The following is a 17037-nucleotide window of genomic DNA, read 5'->3' on the forward strand; positions in this document are numbered from 1 at the left end:
TCCCTTTCTAACACCCGTCAAGTACACTTTATAATCTCCTATCTCTTCCTCATTATCTCCCCTTACCCGAATATCACTTACTCCTAGCACATCCAGATGCATCCTCTTTGCTGACTCAGCCAGTTCTACCTTCTTTCTTCCATAAGCCCCATTAATATTGATAGCTCCCCATCGAATTCCATTTTGTTCGCCAAGTTGTTTCCAAGGAGTCCCTCGCCTGTCAAATGGGAGTGGGACTCCATTACTCCCATAGGTCCGAGGCTTGCTTAAAGTGTTCTGAGCTCGGTAAATTCATGAAGCAGGATGCTGCCCTACTTGCACATAGTCCAAGTGAGGATCTCTCCTCTAACGGGTTATGGACCACCGGTGAATTGTATAGTCCTAGCCGCCTGAGCACAAGGAGGGCCACGACTCAGAATATGTCCGAGATGCCCACTCCCATTCCATAGCAACTGGTATCCCGACTCTCAGGACCACTTACTAGGCCACTCAGCCGTTGCCCATGGTTCACGAACTAGGACGTGACTACAGTAACCCACAAACATGAACTATAGGCATTTCATTTCAACAGAAAAATAGAACTTGATTCATAAATAAATATTTTGAAGGAATGTTTTATTTACAAAGCTATAAAAAATAATCACAAGTAAAACAATTGGAAATTGCTTCATAAACACATTTTCTTAATAAATGTTCTATAACTGTATATAATGCATTTTATGATACGAAATGTGAAAGCTTTACCATCAGATGTACCGCCTGAAGAGTCTCCATTGGGAAATGCAATTCTCTTAAGGAATGCCCGCTTTCTAATCTAATTTCTTGATATAAAGTCATCTACCATATTCTCCAGGTTTAACGCCTTAGCGTCCCCCGATGACTACCAAAGTCCACGTTTTAAAGGGACTAAACATCCAGGAGAATTGATGGAGGGAAAATGGCACTCTGCCCCCCCCCCCCACTCTCCCGCTCAAGGTCAGCGCCACTGGTGTCGACCAAACAAATCACTAGGGCCCGGATGTTTATGCAGTAATAGGTTAGAATGCAAACTTACTGAAGCGAGTAACAAGTAGAGTCTACCTGCACGACGGTAATGTTGTGAGTTTTCATAAACATTAGGGAGTTCTAATGGGCCGAACCCCTAATGTTTATGCAAACCTCACAACATTACCGTCGTGCAGGTAGACTCTACTTGTTGCCCGCTTCAGTAAGTTTGCATTTTAACCTATTACTGCATAAACATCCGGGCCCTACAAATCACTATCCCTCCTCAACTTAGAAACAAAAGTTAGTCTGACATCACCAAATCCCTTCATATCTTCAATCTTCACCATTAGCAAGTAAATGTATGATCATTTCATCTCTTCTTCTGTGTCACGCACGTAGACTTGCCAGCTACATGTGCAGGGAAGTATTCACTATTGCGTGTTCTGTAATACTTGATAGTGTGTTGTGTTGTGTTGTGTTGTGTCGTGTGTATCGATGGAAACACAAATACCCTATCTCCGAGATTGAAGAATTAAGCATGTGCTAAAGCGTGAGCGTGTAAAATATTCAATTCGGTCTGTAATCGAACCCGGCACCGTTGAACCGAAAGCCTCGATGATGTATTAAGCGAAGAATTGTCATTGATCAGTTAAAAATGTCATTTAATCTCATTTTTCATAATATAATATATATACACTAGTTCTTGTCCCAGCAATTGACGGGTTAGTGTACGTTCGTGTATTGCAATAGCTTATTAGAATAAGCTCTTCAGCAGTAATGCCATTATATGGAGATGAGTGGCAACCGAAGATAATAATACTAATTAATAATGTTTTTTGCTTTACGTCACACTAACTACTTTTACGGTTTTAGGAGACGCCGAGATGCCGGAATTTCGTCCCACAGGAGTTCTTTTACGTGCCAGTAAATCTACTGACATGAGGCTGACGTATTTGAAACCTTCAAATACCACCGGACTGAGCCAGGATCGAACCTGCCAAGTTGGGGTGAGAAAGCCAGCGCCTCAACCGTCTGATCCACTCAGACCGGCAATAATAATAATAATAATAATAATAATAATAATAATAATAATAATAATAAACTAATGTATGTCCCGTCTCTCTACAGGCTCGGGTATGAAGTAAGATGAATCTTCGAAGTGCTATTTAACGACCGGATGCCCTTCCTGACTTCAACCTAATCGGATAAGTTAATGAGTTGAAACAAATGACGTGATATATGACAGTAGGAAGGAAGAGGGTTTTAATTAATTACAAATGTCCTCATAACGAGGTGGTACAGCTCTTTTCAGGCACACCCCCATTGAAGGTGAGCTGCGCGAACTATTTCAACCACATATCAGCCCTCCTGCCAATCTTAAATTTCTGGCAGTACCGGGAATCGAACCCGGGCCCCCGAGGACGGCAGCTGATAACGCTAACCGTTACGCTACGGAGGCAGGAAGAGGGTGAAACCCGGTGTCGGCACATAGCCTACCCCTGCCGAATAGCACCAAGGGGTCTGATCGAGGCTTTGCGTCCCTATCCGGCGCTCGAATCACTATCAACAGCATCAGAGGCCCTCACTCCATATGGTCACTGTGGACAGGTTTGGAATTGAATCCAGGATTTTGCCACGCAATCTAGTGATTAGAAATTGTATACCGCCACTTTCCTACCCAGCCGGCCTACCTTTTGATGGTGAAAACTAATTCAACCAACGGAACTCGAACCGGGTATCCACGGTGACAGCCGGTGTAGACTTATCGCCTTGACGGTCACCATGGGGGCTAATAATAATAATAATAATAATAATAATAATAATAATAATAATAATAATAATAATAATAATAATTGTTACGGATGTTACCCGTGGTCTGCAGAGGTGAAAGAAGGTGCGGGATGGAATGGGTCTAACTACAAGGCCGAAAGATGAATTAAAATTACAATAAGGGTTATATTTTCAACACAGGAAAACTTAACAAATTTCACATAGAATTTCAACAAATAACAACAAGCCAACAAATCAGGTACACGACCAGGAAAAGGAAATATTTAAGACGATTTAACAATCTGGGCTTCGAACCCCAAGATTTATAATTCCTGAGCTCTCAGCTCACAACCACAAATTACCAAAGGGCAGAAAACTCCTAATCACATGGAGCACTTGCTCCCTCCTAGTAATGTCAAGCCTCCTAGAGGCACCTTTCAAAACACCAGAAAGAGCTGACCCGCTCTCAATCTTTCAAGCCTATTCAAGGCAACACCATACTTTACAAACACTTGCCATCAAGACACAACTTACAAGAATTAAACAGGGGTATCTCGTACCCAGCCTACAGGGCCTTAAAAGAAAAAAGTAATAGGTTTAAATGGCCCTAAATGCAAAAAAGAAAGGAGGCGTGAATTAGCACTCCTAAATACACATTTTAAAAACTAAGAGGCACTAGGCCGATGACACGGGGACTATTCCCAAGCTAGGGAGGTGACTCGTATAAGAAAAGTTTCAACACATTAAGGACGAGAAGAAAATTGGTTATGAAAACGTAGTCACCTCAAATCAAAAATACAGGGGAGCTCGAGAGGGTAAAGCACTCTCTATCCCCGAATTACAGTTAAAGATATATGAAGTTTTACAAGGACGGAAGAGTTTTACATATTTCAAGAGATAGGTTACATATTAAAGGTTTAGAACCTGCCCCGTGGGTTAAACTGACGAGCTAGCAAGAAATAAAGATGTTAAACGGCCATTACCTTGTTGAAGAGCGGCTGCCCGAAGGAAGAGGCGCTACCCGCCCCCTGCTACACGTCCATACACTAAGCTAGATGTTGCTGAAGTGGCCAAGAGCCGTGAAAATCAGCAGTTTTTAAACCCTCGGGGAAGTTTCGAGACCTTTCATGAATAATTAAGACACACCCACCGTCTTTTATTGGCTAACATCAAAGTTACACACAAAATTGGAGAAGAAACACATGATTGGTACGAAATTAATTACAGAAATTCTTGATTGGTTAAAATCAAAACCGGCGGAAAGAAAATATTAATACTGCCAACCCACAAATGAAAGAACGAAATTTAGTAAAGAGAAAAACTTATGAATACAAAATTTCTTCAAATAAAGTTCCTTCACTTCGCACCAGGGTGCATGATCATAGTTTTTTAATAGAGACATCTATAAGGGAAAGTCCACACTTCTTGATCAATAGAAAACAAAACACGTTGACATCCACACAGTATTGACAACTTGGTAATCACAAAATTTTACTGTAGTGACATCTTCTGAGAAACTTATAAATCGGTCCAGTTTTTAACGTTCAGATTTTCTCCAGTAGAGGAGGATTTATTGGCGCAAGATTTAAAATTGCGGCGTAGTGGTGTACCGCCCGGTACAGACCCCCCCCCCCCAAATGTCCTTCCAAGGGGTGACACAGAAGAAGGTTGAAGAACATTATTTTCCATAGCAAAATTCCAAGTTCTTTTGTTTAACCAAAATTATTCATCACTTGAAGAAAATTCGTGCTTCCTTGCAAATAGGTTTTTGGGAGTATGAGACATTAAGAATTTTCAAATTTCTGTAGAAGAATTTTGAAAAACATTTTTAAAGCATCAAAAAAAATTGTTAAGTTTCCTTTGTTTTGAAGCAAATAGTTAGGAGTTAGTTGAGCTCCGGCTTGAGAGTGTCTTAGTCTCTGTATATATTTGGAATACATGCTGTTCATTTTGACGGCAAGTCCTGCCGCCGCTGCTGGTATCCAGTCGAGGTCGCCCGGACCCCTCAAGTACCCTGAGATATCTCTCTCCCGCACTATGAGAGGGGTAGCCGTGGTGAAGGACGCCGCAGATGCGAAGTTTGTTTACAGTCCCCGGATAAGCTTGCGGTTGGTGCGCCGCACTTCAGCATGTGTCGGGAGATAGCCTCCGGCGCGCCGTACACAAAAGGACATCACGAGAGTGGAGTGGGCCCTTACCCCACCCCGGTGGCGGTAAGGCGACGAACGGCTGCGGGGCACTGAAACAGTAAAATCTTGGCGACAGAAAATTGTTGTTGGTAACTTGTGCTTTAGGTTGCTTTAGGCTGAGGGGCCAGCGGCGTGGAAATTTTTATAGCCAAACGTATGGTTTAGCAGGAGACGAGAGCTTGGTAATGGCTGCACAGGAAAGGACAGCAGAATGACCAGCGGGTAAGGTCGTACATGGAATGCCTATTTCTATAACAATTAAAATAAATAGGGGCAGAAGGCCTCTGAAAAAAGACAAAATATAACCTTTACACCGTCTCAGGTGAAACCTGTTCAACGTCATTGTTAACTTAGCCATCTATGTTTTGCTACGGTGTTGTTCTATTGCCCCCACGCACAGGAGAATCCCACCTGCGGGATAAAGAGTTCCGATAAATCGAAAGTAAAATGAGTCAATGCATAAAAGAATGTAAGGCTCATGAATTGTAAGAAAATGAAACACATTCTAGAACTCGTAAATATGACACTGTTGTTGTTGTTGTTGTTGTTGTTGTTGTTGTTGTTAGCCAGCCCTGTAGTGTAGAGGTATACTCCCTGGTACGTAAGCCTATACACTAAGGCAGGGCCTCTCAAACGACCAAAATCTCTCACGTGCAAACAGCGGCGCAAGGTTCCTGTGCAGAGTGCATCAGTCCCGCTAGGCTCCGCTCGGACCAACGTTTCGCTCTGGGCTACTCGGCTAAGCTCGGCTCAACTCGGCTCGGATTTGGAGCGCTACGGAACAAGTGAGGAAGGGGTAGACAGGAGGAGCGAGCGAGACAGACGTGGGGAAAGAGAGAGACAGCGCTATTGCTCCAAATAGAGGAGTGGGGTTCTGCACTCGGGTCAACCAAGCGAAGTCGTCTTTTGCACCCTGCACAGTGCATGCACCCTGAGAGGCCCTGCACTAAGGGTACAACCTTACTTTTTCTCCCCTGTTAGTACAGAAGATTATGATTTATAGTTATTTTCTAACTGTTGGGTTCGATTCAGTGTCGCCAACCATACAGTTTAGGGACCCTACTTGCCGATACGACGTCTTATCTTACAGTCACTATTAATCTGGCAAGTTGGCACTATACAGTCGTGGTTTATTTCGTGACTTGCGAGCTTCACGTATTGCCACTGTCGTATTGTTAAAACCACTAGTGTTACATTTGTAGATATAATTAAAGCATATTTTCTTTTTCTGTAAATCTGTTTGGGTAATACCAGGTAAGTAGATTTGTGGCACGTTCGAATAATGTATTTAATAACGCAGTTGATGTGGAATGGCGAACGGTATTTTGTTAATTACGGTCTTTTTTCATCCATTACTTATGTATAGAATTCTATTAGGATGTCTAATATGCAAGAAAAATCTGCAAGAACTCCCCCGAAAAGGAAAGCAACATTACCTCCTCTAGAAAGAACATTTCAGTTGAAATGGAAGGAAATTTCGTTGTCAACCTAACTTAACCTAAGCTTGTCTCGTCATGACTTTGGAACGGTTTGCAGACTTAGCCTTTATGTATTCTAATTGACTAACGGCATATGTACTTGTAATATAATTGCTTGTGTGTGTTATTACAACATGGTTTCTCTTCAGTCCGACTTACATTGAGGTTAGTTCGTTGTCCCATGATTTCAATATGTAACTAGTCAAGTTGGCAGCAGTGATGAGTTATTAAAATAAGAGAATAGAGCGGCGATATGTGCCTTTTAGTGTATAGCCTTACGTGATGAGTATTATAGTGCGTCTGACTCTTGTTCTAAGGCCCCAGGTTCGTTTTCGGACCAGTTCAAGGATTTTAATTCTGGGGTAGAACGGGACTCACTTGTACGAGATTTTCTCAAGCTCTTACTTACAGAAAGAAAGCGCACAGTGATAAGATGACTCTACTGAGCTAGAAATAATGGACTAACACTGGTTTCCATGGTTACAATAGTGCCACGAAATCGATGACTTTATCCAGATACACCCCTGCCCAAAGAGATATAGGCCTACGTCGTAAAACTAGCTGCTAAGAGTGAAAAAGTCATTCCTGCGGATTTTAATTTACCCTCCTTCAACCAAGTACCAGAATATGTGGTGTCAGTCCATCTTTTGATCGGATGTCCAATAGATCTTTTCGCATTGGGCACATCTTGTGGGGTTTGTTTTGGTATCCTTCTCCTGTCCGGCATGTACCTTCTGTTTTGTCCCTGATTATCTGCATATGCACTGAATCACAAGTTAAATTCTTAAAGGCAAATTGATGTTTTAATTCTCAGGTAAAATAATACGAGTGAAAATCATTAATATTTAGTTACATGTTTATTCAAATTCTCTTCAGAGCAACACTTTTGGATTTGCTAGTGGCTTTACGTCGCACCGGCACAGATAGATCTTATGGCGACGATGGGATAGTAAAGGCCTGGGAGTTGGAAGGAAGGGGCCGTGGCCTTAATTAAGGTAATTAAGTTTTGCCTGGTGTGAAAATGGGAAACCAAGGAAAGCATCTTCAGGACTGCCGACAGTGGGATTCGAACCCACTATATCCCGTATGCGAGCTCACAGCTGCGCGCCCCTAACCGCACGGCCAACTCGCCCGGTAATATTAGTTTAACATTCTAAATCCAGCATCATCATATACAAATTACCGCACACTTGTATTTCCATGCTGAACACTAGGTAAGGTAAGGGTTATTCTGCCCGAAGGCAGGTCCGAACCTCCGCAGAGGTGTTCCTGAGCCGGAGTTTACGTGCAGTAGGGTGGCCAGTTCCTTTCCGCTCCTCCATTCCATTACCCCCCCCCCCCCCCACCAACAGCGCGTGGCAACCCATCCAACTCCTGACCACGCCCAATGTTGCTTAACTTCGGAGATCTCACGGGATCCGGTGTTTCATCACGGCTACGGCCGTTGGCTGCTGAACACTACGGCTTACAATAATATAGGTGAATAAGATATCCTGAGTCCACCAAGCTTTCAGTCTCTTAAAACAAAGTTGGTCTGAAAACAGACCGGTGTAAAGATAGTTTCGCCTGGGAGATCATTCTCGCTGCTTTCATGTCCGTTACTTCTAACTTATGAATAAGATATCCTCAGTCCCCCAGCTTTCACTCCCGTAAAGCTAAGTTGGTCTGAAAACAGACCGGTGTAAAGATAGTTTCATCCGGGAGCTGACTTCTCTCTTACAGAATACGTTGATCGCAAAAGAGAGTTCACTGCATTAGCTTTGCTGCACCTTGATTCATTCTCACCTACTACCACCAACCTGGAAGAACACACATCCTAAGTACTTGAAATGATCTACCGGTTCCAGTTTTGTATTCCCAACCTGACAATCAATTCTCTTAGGATTCTTCTCTACTGACATCACATTAATCACGGAAGGCTAATTTATACCTACTGTATATTTCAATTCCCCGTAGTTTAGGAGTGGACCGGGCGAGTTGGCCGTGCGCGTAGAGGCGCGCGGCTGTGAGCTTGCATCCGGGAGATAGTAGGTTCGAATCCCACTATCGGCAGCCCTGAAAATGGTTTTCCGTGGTTTCCCATTTTCACACCAGGCAAATGCTGGGGCTGTGCCTTAATTAAGGCCACGGCCGCTTCCTTCCAACTCCTAGGCCTTTCCTATCCCATCGTCGCCATAAGACCTATCTGTGTCGGTGCGACGTAAAGCCCGTAGCAAAAAAAAAAGTTTAGGAGTGGCGTGCCTGCCTCTTACCCGGAGGCCCCGGCTTCGATTCCCGGCCAGGTCAGGGATTTTTACCTGGACCTGAGGGCTGGTTTCTACGTCCACTCAGCCTACGTGATTAGAATTGAGGAGCTATCTGACGGTGAGATAGCGGCCCCGGTCTCGAAAGCCAAGAATAACGGCCGAGAGGACTCGTCGTGCTGACCACACAACACCTCGTAATCTGCAGGCCTTCGAGATGAGCACAGGTTGCTTGGTAGGCCAAGGCCCTTCAGGGGCTGTAGTGCCATGAGGTTTGGTTTAGTATATTTCAATTTCTATTCCTGTTTCAGCCACACTACGTTTTGTTAAACATTAGTTCCACTATTGTGAATTTGGAAATCCTCTGATTAATTCTAAGGGAAATGTATTTGAATTACGGAGAGGAGGAGTGGTGCCGGCAGGAAAAGTTTGGGAAACATTGTGATAAACCAGTGGTATTCAAACTTTTCTGTTGGCGTACCCCCAACATCCAATTGTTTTAACTTCCTACCCCCGAAGTACGAGAATATTTCGATTATACCAGAAATAACTAATAACTATAACCATCAACTTCCGCAGCTTATTCCGGTTACTCAGGATCCCTGCACGCACTCAGACATGAAAGAGTTGTGACCGGGGATTTAAGGCCGCATGCCCTCCCTGACACCACGGGATTTTCAAATGTATATCCCACTCAGTAACACCAGCAATCAAATCACTGTCGCTGAGCAAAGGAAACTTAGTAACTACTTCGGAGTAAACTTTAAAAAAGAACTCCAAAACTGAGAGGTGAGCAATGGCCGAAGAACTGTTCCTGTGTCCGGGTCCATGGCTAAATGGTTATCGTGCTGGCCTTTGGTCACAGGGGTCCAGGGTACAATTCCCGCCAGGGTCGGGAATTTTAACCATCATTGGTTAATTTCTCTGGCATGGGGGCTGGGTGTATGTGTCGTCCTTATCATCATTTCATCCTCATCACGACGCGCAGGTCGCCTACGGACGTCGAATCAAAAGACCTGCACCTGGCGAGCCGAACTTGTCCTCGGACACTCCCGGCACTAAAAGCCATACGCCATTTCATTTTTTGTCCCTGCCATTCTCAGTGCTTAATGATAGCCACATTATTCGACCATTGGAATCTTCTGTTCCCTCTCAGGCAACGCGGTAAGCCTTCACGAGACAGACGGAGAAACGTGGTTTTTCGTGAGTGGAATTACGAGGTTTTCATTGCCTAGCAACTATATATACTGTAAATACGGGTATCATTATTAATGAAACAATTACTATTGTTCTATATACACTGCTACTGAAAAAATAAAGTGAATGAGTGGATTTCGAAACTAAAAAATTGTAAAAATAGCAATGCAGCATCAGGAAGCATTTTTACATACCTAGTCAATCGCAGGTACAAACTGACACATATGTTAGAGTGACAAGTTCGGAAAGAGGACTCTGTGTAGGTACACAAGAACATTAAATCAAAACAAGATTTTATTGAAAATGAGCACGCTCAACTTATTCCTGAACTGTTCACTGAAAACAGAAGCTACGATAAATTTGCGTACTTCTTTTGACTACTACTACCAAAATGTTATCATTCCTCCCCTGAAGGGGGAGGCGGGTCTCTTAGACAGTGACGCCGTCTCTCAGGCCGGGAGAATTGTTACGGTGTAGGAGATGTGCGGAGAAGGTGAGCAGGGTGGGCGGTAGTGGCCTATACTACGAACTGTCCCGGCATTCGCCTTAGTGCAGGAGAATGGAAAACCACGGAAAACCATTCTCAGGACAGCCGACGGCTGGGGCCAGCCGTGAAGTCCAGCCCTGTCCCGTCTCCCGAATGCAGAGGCGTAGAGCCACGGTAGAGCCGTTGCCACCTCTCCTCTGCTCGGTTGGCCGGTCAGAGTACAGAGCTGTTGGACCAGGGACAAGCCGTGGCCACTTAAGGGACGAATCCAAGGGCCGAAACCCACTCTGCATCTAACAACCTCCCTTTAACGACTCCGCGTACGACCACGGATACGCGTACTACACTGAATACCACTGCTTTAAACCATTCAGCGCGATTACCTTCAGTATAAGGAAAAAGAATTGCAATATACCTCCCGTCTTCGACTCGATAACTAATATCTACAGCATAATGCTTCACGTGACTAAGAGGTAAAGGTTGGCTTCTAGTATTTAAGACCCACTCGAATCCAGAGAACTTCAGTGTAGCACAAGTCCACGAAGGCAGCTATTACGTCGACAAGTGAGTATTCAGTTTTACTGCCTAATATTCTGAGAAACTAGAAAAATGCATTACTAAGAGATTACATTTTGTAACTAGTACATAAGCCTGGCCTCGACAGTCGAAATTACTACCTATAAAGTAATTGGAAATAATAATAATAATAATAATAATAATAATAATAATAATAATAATAATAATAATAATAATAATAATAATAATAATAATAGCAATAATTTTATGTCGCACTAACTACTTCTGACGATTTTCGGAGACGCCGAGGTGCTGAAACTTTGTCCCGCAGGAGTTCTTTTACGTGCCAGTAAATCTACTGACACGAGGCTGACCTATTTGAGCACCTTCAAAAACCACTATACTGAACCAGGGTCGAACCTGCGAAGTTGGGTTTAAATGGCCAGCGCCTCAACCGTCTGAGCCACTCAGTCCAACGCAAAACCACCTCACTCCTCCATCATAACTTGTACGTCTTATCATGGTACCACCATTGTTTTCTTGTGGTTTACCTTTAACCGCTTGTTTAAGTATTCAAACAACCCCCGACCTGAAGACAATATATTTATTTATTTTTTTCGACACAACGCCTCAAATAGATCTATGGCGACGATGGGATAGGACAGGCCTAGGACTGGCAAGGAAGTGACCGTAGTCATAAAGATGCATCCGAAGCGTTTGCTTGGTGTGAAAATGGGAAACTACGGAAAATCTTCAGGGCTGCCGATAGAGGGGTTCGAGCCCACTATCTCTTGAATACAAGTTCACAGCGGCGCGCCCCTAACACATCTAAATCAAATTATAAGCTGTAATACTCTTTACAGAAATTCTGATTATGTACTTAACACGTACGCTCCCGTGGTAGACCGTGATCGATTGCAACAGAGTTGCCCAAAGCTCCCATTGTCGACTATGGTCGATCAGTCGATTGAGCAAGAACCCTCTCGGTAAGCGATTTTGTTACGATTTTTAAACAAACATGATAGACAATATTTGAATCTTCAATTATTGCACTGAGTTTCTTCGTTGACATCAGGGCAATGCTTTCCTTTGCTTATTCTTATCGTTAGAAAGTTAGTTAGTATGTTAGTCGCGGTAACATGTGAAAGATATAATAACGGAAGTCAAAATTTCAATCTCTCGATAAAGAAACTTAGATGAAGAATAAATAAATGATCTATTGGTTTATTTGGATTCAGAACATGAGCTTATTCCCTCGGGTAAGAACGTGGTTGGGACAGTGATCGATATGCTTGAGATAGAGAAGTGTTTTTTAAGCCCGCTGAACCGTCTCCACTTTACCTCCATTAGCCTGTCCATTTCACTGGGAATCCAGAAGTAAATATTCAAGTTAATTTTTGTGATATATTATGGAATTTCTGGACTTGCTTTTCACTCCTTTGTTTTATCAGCATGCTGTTGATCGAACTAATCTCTTTGCAAATAGGGCGGCAAGTGGAGAACCACTCACTTTCACGACGTTTTCTATGTATCAAACTTGGGTTCCTGCGATTGTTCAAAAAATGATGACATTCTTAGGGCTGGTGCTCGGAGAAATAATCTGAAGGCGTTTTTGACTACGATCCTGTTTCCGAATGCCCTATATTTTCTACTATAATGTCCCGAAATGTACTCTTTGGCTGAATGGTCAGCGTTGAGGCCTTTGGTTCAGAGGATCCCGGGTTCGATTCCTGGCCAGGTCGGGGATTTTAATCGCGTCTGATTAATTATTGTGGCTTGATGACTGAGTTTTTGTGCGTGTCCCAACACTATCCTCTTCATATTCAGACAACACACCACACCACACCACACCACCAACCAGCACAGAAACACGCAATAGTGATTACATCCCTCCGCATAGGGTTGGGGTCAGGCAGGGCATCAGGCCCTAAAACGGGGTCATATCCACATGTGTGACACCGTGTGCACTCGCTATCCTGCAAGTATGGGAAAAGCGGTAAAAGAAGAAGAAGAAAAATGCTCCGAATTGTACAGAATTTGCTGGGCCAGCAGTACAACAGGGTATTCTAGTGACGGGCGTGGAGAGATTAATGCGTATAGAATTGAAGTATCGCCCGTTCAGCTATTCATCATCCTACCTACATTCTTCTCAAGAGGTACAGAGGTACTTTCACTGGAAGCACTTTCTACCTTGTCTGCCTCCGTAGAGTAACGGTTGATGTTATTAGCTGCCGTCCTCGGGGACCCTGGTTCGATTCATGGTACTGCCAGAAATTTAAGAATGGCAGGAGAGCCAGTTGAAATGGTACATGCAGCTCACCCCCAATTGGGGAGAGCCTGAAAAAAGCTACACTAAATCGGGATGAGAACACGAGTTTACTTTTTTTACTTTCTACCTGCTATAGGCTTGCTACTTTTTAAAATGTAATTCTAAGCAACTTTTGTTCAGTGCAGAATTGAGGATGCAGGATTTTTAGGGTGGGGGGGGGGGATTTGAGCTTACTTAGAGACGACAAAGTCGTGTAAATGTCAAGTCGACCTCCAGATAATAGCACTGCGAGTTCGAAGCCGACGGAGTTTGTCGAAATTTTGAAGGCCGAAAGAAAGACCATTCGGCACTCTATGTCGAACGATGTCAGCATCTCTATTGATACATTTGGTGTCAACGCGACAAAATTAATTAAAATTTAGCCATAGGCCGCCCAACAGTTTCCGGTTTATAATATGGTATCTGATGTTTAATTGTAATTATGTTAAAATGGACTCAAAAAACACTTTTCATACTTTTCCGAAGAGCTGAAAGTATATTAATAGGGCCGAGTAATATGCTAACTCTTAATGATCATTACATAAAGATTTAGGTATTTTTATAACCTCCACACTAGAGTGGGACATTCATCTGCAATTTATTCAGAGTAAAATAGTATCTACTATAGGTGTATTCAACAGACTACGTGGAATAATTCTTAATGATAACTTAAAGTGTGTTACTATGCTTTAATTCATAAAAAACCAAACCAAACCAAACCCCATGGCACTACAGCCCTTGAAGGGCCTTGGCCTACCAAGCGACCGCTGCTCAGCCCGAAGGCCTGCAGATTACGAGGTGTCGTGTGGTCGGCACGACGAATCCTCCCGGCCGTTATTCTTGGCTTTCTAGACCGGGGCCGCTATCTCACCGTCAGATAGCTTCTCAATTCTAATCACGTAAGCTGAGTGGACCTCGAACCAGCCCTCAGGTCCAGGTAAAAATCCCTGACCTGGCCGGGAATCGAACCCGGGGCCTCCCGGTAAGAGGCAGACACGCTACCCCTACACCGCGGGGCCGGCTGCTTTAATTCATAGCCATATAAAATACATTAATGTTGTGTGAAGATGCTGCACCAAAGTTCAAATAGTAGAACTTCAAATTCTTCAAAATAAAGCACTCGGAGCCCTTTATAATTTTCCATACAAATAATATACTCATCAACAGGCATTCGTTCGGATTTTTCTTTAATATTTTAACTGTGTCGCATTACGAACAATAGCTCATAGGAACCTTGAAACAATAAAATAAAAATTAATAATAATAATAATAATAATAATAATAATAATAATAATAATAATAATAATAATAAAAATAATAATAATAATAATAATAATGTATTACAGGTACTAAGACCTGAAATAATCCAGCACTGACTAATTTGTAATTAAACTGCTTCATTCCCGTGCGAATGGTCCCTCAACTCCTTCCTCGCGCTGATGATAATAATCATCATCATCATCGGCTGTTCTGCATTTCGCAAGTTCATGCAATCTGCTTTACATCGCACCGTCGCAGATAGGTCTTATGACGACGATGGGGTAGGAAAGGGTTAGGAGTGGGAAGGAAGCAACCGTGGCCTTAATTAAGGTACATCCCAGGTATTTTCCTGGTATGAAAATGGGAAACCACAGAAAACCAACTTCAGGACTGCCGACAGCGGGGTTCAAATGCAAACTCCGCGACCCTAATCGCGCGGCCAACTCGTTCGGTTTTCGCAAGTACAATCACAGTTGTGAACTCCATATCTCTCTGTCTTGTGCTCTTCTTTTTTACCTCTGCATATCCTTCCTTTCCTTTTCTATTGTGTCTGATTGCTGGCATCTCATTATTTCCCTTCCCCGTTTCTCTTTTACCATTCGTTCCATCGCCACTCGTAGGCCTAATAAGAAATCATGTCGGGGATTAAGTCCTGTCCAATTTTGCTTTCTTTTTTGGATCACGGCTACCATGCTTCTCTCTTCTCCAACTCTCTCCAGCACTTCCTCGTTCGTTATTCTATCTTTCCCGCTCGCTCCTATTCTTCCGCGAATCCACATGTCGAATGCCTCTATTCTTCCCCTTCCGTCCTCCGAGTCAATGTTTCTGAACCTTATCCTCAGATCTTTCTCTATCGGGCTACAAAACACGTTTCTGGTTTTGAACATCTCCTGGGGTAATTCCTGCCTGTTTCAGATCGGTTTTGATTTCGCCGATCCATTTCGTTGTCTCTCTTTTGACTTTTCTCCCGTTTTCACAGATTTAGACTACCGTACTTGTTTTGAATGAAATATGTAATGCAGCATATAGCCATACCTCTGTGGTGTAGTGGTTAGTGTGATTAGCTGCCACCCCCGGAGGCCCGGGTGCGTTTCCCCTTTCTGCCACGAAATTTGAAAAAAAAGGTGGTACGAGAGCTGGAACGGGGTCCACTCAGCCTCGGGAGGTCAACTGAGTAGAGGTGGGTTCGATTCCCACCTCAGCCATCCTGGAAGTGGTTTTCCGTGGTTTCCCACTTCTCCTCCAGGCAAATGCCGGGATGGTACCTAACTTAAGGCCACGGCCGCTTCCTTCCCTCTTCCTTGTCTATCCCTTCCCATCTTCCCATCCCTCGCGAGGCCCCTGTTCAGCATAGCAGGTGAGGCCGCCTGGGCGAGTTACTGGTCATCCTCCCCAGTTGTATCTCCCGACCCAGTATCTCACGCTCCAGGACACTGCCCTTGAGGCGGTAGAGGTGGGATCCCTCGCTGAGTCCGAGGGAATAACCAAACCTGGAAGGTAAGCAGATTAAAAAAGACAAGAAATAGCCATACATCAAATACAAAACAAAATAGTCAATACTCCGTACAGAAATTTGTTAAAGATTCCGTCATCAATTTGCACTTCAAAACATGGTACCTTTCTCAGAGTTCACCACATCTTCTGCATTTACAGTCGCTGCATGCAACATGAAAACACTTCGTTAGGCATATTTTGTGATGAAATCCATTGACTGAGAGCCTTGTCACTAAATGCCTTGGTTCGTAACCTCCCCGGGTCCACTTGTGGTTAGTCACCGCGTCACTCGGGTAGAACTCCTCCCATATGTTGTCTTTTCGCTGAAATTCATTCATGAGGTCCCTATCCCCCTCAGTCCATATGTAGCATATGCTCTACATGTGATTTTGTCTACTTACAATAAAACAAAGTAATTTAAGGAAAAAAGTAATAACGGTAGGAAAGTCAACTCTGAGTCCTGATGTAGCATATATGCTACACGAATAAAACAACTTAGTGAAACACACTAATTTTCTATGGTGAATTTTTAAAAATTATTTGAGCAAAATATAACACATCGAATGCATTAACAGGCTCGGGACTGAAGAGGTTAAATACTGGAGTGGCTGCGAGCAAAAATTTCAGACGCAACTATTCCACATACCGACCTTGATAGCTGCAGTCGCTTAAGTGCGGCCAGTATACAGTATTTGGGAGATAGTGGGTTCGAACCCCACTGTCGGCAGCCCTGAAGGTGGTTTTCCGTGGTTTCCCATTTTCACACCTTTAGACCACGGCCGCTTGTTTCTCACTCCTAGACCCTTCCTATCCCATCGTCGCCACAAGAGCTATCCGTTTCAATGCGACGTAAAGCAACTTGTAAAAAAACTCTTCCACATAATACAGCTCTCTCGTTAGCACATAAACAAGCCACGAGGGAGCGTAGCATTCTCTTTAGAAAAGACGATTTGAGACTCTATATTCTTCATTTGTGCCTTGTTAAGATGCACCCATCGGTTTTCCAGACCATATGTCATGTTTTGTAAGTCTCTCTAGATCCATTATCTTAATATGCCTTTTCTATTGCCATTGTGAATATTTGTTTATTGTATGATTTCCTATTTGC

General features: G+C 43.4%; 1 protein-coding gene across 1 annotated transcript in view; it reads left to right on the forward strand.

Annotated features, from left to right (window-relative positions):
* The first annotated feature begins 10871 nt into the window (after window positions 1–10871).
* Window positions 10872–17037, forward strand: part of LOC136866016 (uncharacterized) — a 44425-nt gene continuing 38259 nt past the window's right edge. Inside the window, exon 1 of the mRNA XM_067142627.2 lies at window positions 10872–10915. The gene's annotated coding sequence lies outside the window, so the exon portion shown is untranslated. The remainder of the gene's footprint in view (window positions 10916–17037) is intronic.

Source organism: Anabrus simplex, chromosome 3 (assembly GCF_040414725.1).
Source record: "Anabrus simplex isolate iqAnaSimp1 chromosome 3, ASM4041472v1, whole genome shotgun sequence".
Lineage (NCBI taxonomy): Eukaryota > Metazoa > Arthropoda > Insecta > Orthoptera > Tettigoniidae > Anabrus > Anabrus simplex.